The following is a 6987-nucleotide window of genomic DNA, read 5'->3' on the forward strand; positions in this document are numbered from 1 at the left end:
TAAATCAACACTTGAAATTACACAACCTCAAGGGGTTGGCTTGATGGTCAATGCTTGGGACCTGAAAGTGTGCTCCCTCCAAGACCTCAAGTGGAAACAATTTCTTAGAGTCAGTCTATACAGGCAAAGCCCTGGCTTTAAATAGAACTCCAGTAAGTGACTGTGGGAATGACCCTCTGGATTAGTTGGTCCAATAGGCTAAATACTGACTTATCAAACAAAAAAAACCTAAAATTATGCAATTTCTAAAAACTAAAACAAAACAAGCATTTCCAAAATAAAAATAAAAAATCTAAATCTAAATACAAAAAACTAAGAGCCATTGCAAAACAATCATATTTCATTATATCAAAATTATAAAATTTTGCACCTTTAAAATTGTGAAAATTTGAATTTTTTTTCTAGTGTCATGTTTTCATGTTAATTTTCTCAATGTGATGATTGATAAATTTCACATATGGTACACTACAGGAAAAGATGGGTATTGCAACGCTTCTTTTATGGCATTTATGAAAAACGCCATTACAGATTATTTAAATACAACATTTCTAAAAACGTTGTATATGATCTCAGTAAAACGGCACCGTTTGGGTCAACTTGTTAACACCGTTCAATACTCCGTCCCTTTCAAAACGTCTCTCCCTCAGTCTCACTCTGAGTCTCCCTTTTAGTCTCACTTTCAAAGCTCAGAAACCGTTTCGATTTGAAGCTCAAAAACCCCCACTCTCACTGATTTGAAACGCTCACTCTCGCTCGATTTCAAACACTCTCGATCGATTTCAGATTTGTCGATTTCAGAACCTGTTGCAGATTTGAAGGTCTCCAGATTTGAGTTTATCTTCCGATTTTGGTTCTCCTCTCTTTGGATTTTGTGAGTTTCGATTTTGGTCCTTTGGTTCTCCTCTCGTTTAGGCCCCTTCCTTCTTCTTTTTTTGAAGATCTGTAAGTTTGTTGCTGCTCTGTTTTGTTGCAGATCTCGCTCAATCGGTCTCTTTTTTTTGTTGCAGAACTCAGATCTGTAAGTTTTTATTATATATGCATTTGTTTTGTATGAACTCAGATCTCTGATTTTTCATTGTTTTGAGTTCATTGTTTTGGATTTGGTGGATGTATCTCACCTCTCTCTCACGCACACACATCGAGCTATTAATGTTTCTTTCTAATCTACTCAATCCTCTTTAAATTTGTTTTCGTTTACATTTCTCACAACGGAAATAATAACAGTTTGATTTTTAATTTTTATTATTAGAGGGAGAAAAAACCTACATTAAGATAAAGGAAGACTACATATGTTAAACTTGCATAGGTTGCATCCAGAATAAAAACCAATTTTGTTATTCAAAAAAATGATGCTCTTGAGTAGAACTATTTTTGAAATATTTCAAAAAAGATGTGGTTATTTGTTTTTATCCCTTCTATTATTTTTTCGACATTTAATGATGATGAAAGGAGAATTATCTCCAATGTAAGAGAAAATGTAAAACAAGTACTTTGTGTGTGTGTGTGTGTGTATGTGATTAGCATCCAGTTCTTAACTTGATAGCTTGCAAGATATAGTGACAACAACTCAGAGTCATAGTATAAGCTCATTTAAATTTGTGCATGAAAAACATTTCTGAGAACAGTAATTGGATTATTGAAAAGTTTTCTTTTGCTGTGTGACTCATCTTATATTTCGTGTGTGTTTACCCAATCAATATTAGCATGATTTAAATGAATGTTAGCTGAATGCATCAATAGCAACTTTGATCCACAAGCTTCACTAAAACTTTGTCTTGGCTTTGATGACCCACTTCCCAATGGTCCTTTGTATCATCTGTTTGTTGATAATCTTATAATTCAAACTCTTGGCAACATAGATATATATATGTATTGTACATTTTGCAGATATGGTTGCAAGTCTGCATCCATCATGTTACAACCTTATGAACATTTGTTATCTGGCATGCTAAATTATGCAGTTCCTTTTATCTTCTTTGTCTGAGTTATGTGTGCTTGATTGCAATGACCATGATGATGTTAGTTGTTACCCATTGAAATTCTACAACTGCTGCTTTGTTTTCCTGTATAACTTCTACATTTCTTGGGAACCTAATGGAGCAAGACTTTGTATTAAGTGAATGCTGTAGTTTTCTGTTTTTCTTACAGAGTGGGAATGCAATAATTTTCATTCTGCACCTTCAAACAATACATTTCTGTAATAAAGTAGTTCCAAGTATCACTTTCTTTCACCACAGAACCACAATTGTTATTATCTTACCCAGCTTAAATATCACTTTGATATATCACTAACTTTGGAAATCCAATTTTGCAGTTCAACAAATAAACCTAAAGTCATATTGTTGCTACATTTCTCATATATATAAAGTAACCAAATGTATGGCTGAGATAACTCCTTATAGTTTTTATTATTCTAGAATATGTATTAAGGGGGCATGTAATCTATTTTTCTCTGGTACAATTTCAAATGATGAGCTTGGCTGACTCCAAGGGCTCTGGTGTTTTTGCACTGCACCACTGGTCTTTGTTTGTATATATTTTCTAAATTAATCTGCTGGACATATCAATTAATCTTTTGGCTTCTAGAGTCATGTTCAAGCCAGTCTGAAACTACATAAACATAAAATGTAGTGGCCCAATCCTGAAATCAGGCTTGAGCTTAATTTCCTAAGCTCAGACCAAAAGGAAATGAAAATGCTAATAATGCCCATCACTATGCATATGTATTTTCTTTTCTAAAAAGAGATTTTTTATAAATAAATAAAAAAAGTTCTAGGATAATATTCTCGGCCCAAACAGAAAGGTATAAAGAAAGGTGATTTATTTGATCGTAGATGTTTCTTGTATGGTAGGAGCAACACTATGCAAAGGATTGAACAGAGGACTTGGAACACTGTTAGCAGGATCGTTGGTATTTCTGATAGAGTATATTGCAAAAGAATCTGGTGGAGTATTTCGAGCTATATTCATTGGAGCTGCTGTGTTTTTCATTGGTAAGTTTCAGAAAATTAACCCTTTGAGAAAAAAAATATTCATTCATTTGACATTTTTATAAAGCATCAAGACAAATTTTTTCCATTTTGGGGGGGGGGTGATATAATCACTTTGAGATTGGAATAATGGTCATCATGTGCTTTTTTGGTATCAATGTATTATCAGAGTGCCAAGTTTTATGTTCAGAATTCAAATACCATCCAAAGTAGAATAGAATCATTTATTTCTTCATGGGGCAATATATTTTTTCATGGAAAATATTGTTCACTTTTTGAACGCTAAATAATCCTCCAGCTCTTATCCTATTCTTTACCCTCCCAAACCAAACATAGTATAATAAATCTCATGGTATATATTAAACCCATCCAATTATTCACCCAAAAGACTTTCAAGGAAGTGAGATTGTTGAGATTGGAGTGGAAGATGGTAAGGGTTATAAAGATACATATTCAAACGAAATGAATAGCCCTGGGAGAAGTAAAAGTAAATATTTTGGTGGCGTTGGGGAAAGGGAGAGGCCCAAAAGCAAGTCAGGGAAGGATATAGAGGTAGATAAGGGGTATGTAAATTCATGAATGTCACATATTCATGAAGAAATAAAACATCATTAGATGCTCACAGAAAATTTGTGCTTATAATTTTCATTAGAATCTTCATTGCCTCTTTCGTCATTTACAGCTATTATGTTTACCATTACACTGGCTTAAAAGAGTTTCATTTTTCATTTTTTTGGTATTTTATTACATCTTATCTAGTAATATTCTGCTTTTTAGATCATAATTAATTTAATTTTTTGTATTACAAAATATTCTATTTGAGGTACGATAATTGATATACTGCTTTCACAGATAGTTGAACCAGATCAATCTCACTTGCTCTTCATCTCAGGTACATTTTTCAAAGCAATTAATTATTTGGTAGTTTTGTTTGTTTTTCATTACTTTCTTTGTTTTTCAAATCAATTAACTCTCTAATTTAAGATTTTGTAGATTTGTTTGTTTTCATTACTTTTGAGAGGGGGTGGTAATTGATTTACAAGACAGTTTGGGATTAGATAGCTTATACTATAGATGGTCTCATGATCTCAGAGTGACAATGTATGAGATTATTTGGATTTTTTCAATTAATTATCTATTTGGCAAGTGTGCTTGGTCTATATTTTTTGTGTAACATTATGATTTTGAATTTCTAATGTTTATCATAATTTTTTGTTAAGTAATTTGAAATCTACCCTCGTCTGCACAGTTTTCTTTTTGGGCTTTGATAGGGACACAAAAATGGTGCTATACAAATGAAATAGAACACTACTAAGATATATTGGTATGTGTTGGTGTTCATGTAGTAGTGAGAACTTGTTGCTTACTTGTGAGTACAAGAACAAACTAAATGAAGCATACCTAATATCTAGTACTTGCCATTGTTATGTGCTATCAACTACAATCATGGAATTTTTTACTTTGTGATCAATCAGAATAATCTGGTTGTTCTTGTAGAATCTTCATTAGAGATACCTAGTCATCTTGATGAAGTTCTATATCATAATCTATCAAGAGCATTGTAGAAACTTTTAGTTTCTTCATTAATATGCTTCATGCTAGAAATGCTTCTAGTATGCTTGATAGTGTTGATTCAAGTTGCACCACCGGGATGCAAAAATCATGACAGTTGTTAATTTAGCAAGTAATTATCCATGCATGCATAAATAGCCATAGACCCGTCCAAGAATCTTCATCAGAGATACCTAGTCATCTTTGATGAGGCTCTTCTTGGATTGTCCAGTTTGGACAGTTCAGGAGCACAAGTCTATGTTGTAATTAGTAGTTCTACTGCTTAAATATAGTCCATCTCGTAGAGATTTCGTGTAGTAACTCCTCATGTTCTCCGGGTGCATACTAGACAAGGTGTAGCAATACACCCAGTCTGTGTAGTGTACTTGGAGAACCACGGGGAGATGCTGCCGAAATTTCGTTAGAGATGGATAGAGCGGTATGAGCTACTTTTTACAATATAGACTGTGCAATCCTGAATGGGAAAGTAGGATGAACCAACCTATTAGAGAAGAGTTAGAGGTGAATGGTGTCATGTCGCATGAATTATAAGGTACTTAATTGAGGTTAAGAATAATTAAAATGAAATGATAATTTTAAACTTTGTTGATTTGACAGTGACATTTGTAGTGTAAGACGAAGTCAGATGGATAAAAGTTTGATAAATCAGCATAGGTTGCATCCAGAATATATAGAAGGGGTTAAGGAATTTGTTAAACTTGCTTGCCAAAATAATCTTCTATCCAATGAAGTCACATGTCCATGTAAATGGTGTCGGAATGTCAAACTAGGAAAGAAAGACCTTTTGGGAGAACATTTAATGGTCAATGGGTTTCTTCCAAGCTACACCAGATGGATTTTTCACGGGGAAGATTTATCGGTGTCTATGTCATTGAATGAGAATGTCAGTGATTCGAATGATGGCGATGAAGTCAATGAAATGATATATGAGGGGTTCGGACTTCCTCCACCAAGCTTGGTTCATCTTGCTAGTAATAAGACTGGAAGTTCTAATATTGAACCAGGCCCGGATAAGAAAACTGAAAGATTTTTCAGTTTATTGAAGGAGGCCGAAAGAGAGTTGTATCCAGAGTGTCACAAGTTTTCAACGCTCTCATTTGTTGTTCGATTATTGCATATCAAGTGCCTTAATGGATGGAGCAACAAGTCTTTCACGATGTTGCTTAAACTTTTGAAGGATGCATTTCCAAAAGGTGAAACTTTGCCAAAGTCGTTCTATGCAACGAGGGCACTCCTTAGGGAATTAGGCCTCGATTATCACAAGGTACATGCATGCCCAAGAGATTGCTCACTGTATTGGAAGGAGACAGCTAGTAGGGATGATTGTATAGTGTGTCAGACGCCTAGATACAAACAGTTTGAGTGTGAGAAGAATGATTATAAAAAGAAGCAACAAAGAATTCCACAAAAGATTGTGAGATACTTTCCTTTGATTCCAAGGCTTCAAAGATTGTTCATGTCATCCAAAACTGCTTCATTAATGAGATGGCATGTAGAGGGCCGAATTGATGACAGCAAAATGAGGCATCCTGCTGACTCTCCTGTCTGGAAAAATTTTGATACTTTGTATCCCAAGTTTGCGAGTGAGCCTCGCAACGTCAGACTAGGTTTAGCAGCGGATGGATTTAATCCATTCAAGGCAATGAATGTTGCTCACAGCAGTTGGCCAGTTATTGTGATGCCTTATAATTTGCCACCGTGGTTGTACATGAAACAACCTCATATTATGATGATATTGCTCATTGATGGTCCTTCTTCACCTGGCAATAACATTGATGTCTACTTGCGCTTGTTAGTGGATGAATTGAATGAATTGTGGGAAAATGGTGTTCAGACAAACGATGTAGAAACTAATCAAATGTTCCAATTATACGCGGTCTTACTGTGGACAATAAATGAGTTTTCTGCATATGCAAATTTGTCTGGATGGAGCACCAAAGGTGCTTTAGCTTGTCCTTGTTGTAACATACGTACTCGACATCGGTATTTAAAGAATGGAAGGAAAATTTGTTACATGGGGCATCGCCGCTGGTTGAATGCGAGTCATAAATTTCGAAAAGATGGTGCGTCGTTTGATGGAACTTTTGAATTTGAACCATGTCCAACTCGGTTATCGGGGGCTAATGTGTTACGACAGCTAGGGCCTAAGCATCAACCAACTAACAGGCAAAAAAGAACTAGGAAAGGAAAGGAAAAAGAGGACAACGAGGAGGATCATAATTGGAGGAAGAGGAGTATTTTCTTTGAGCTTCCATATTGGGAGCATAATTTGATTCGCCACAATCTTGATGTAATGCACATTGAGAAGAACGTGTGTGATAATGTATTGTGGAGGATATTAAATGTTGATGGGAAAGGAAAGGATAATTTAAATGCTCGTCGAGACTTGCAAGATATGGGAATTCGAAAGGCATTACATCCTAAA

The sequence above is a fragment of the Camellia sinensis genome, chromosome 4 (assembly GCF_055761805.1).
Source record: "Camellia sinensis isolate YWXY chromosome 4, ASM5576180v1, whole genome shotgun sequence".
Lineage (NCBI taxonomy): Eukaryota > Viridiplantae > Streptophyta > Magnoliopsida > Ericales > Theaceae > Camellia > Camellia sinensis.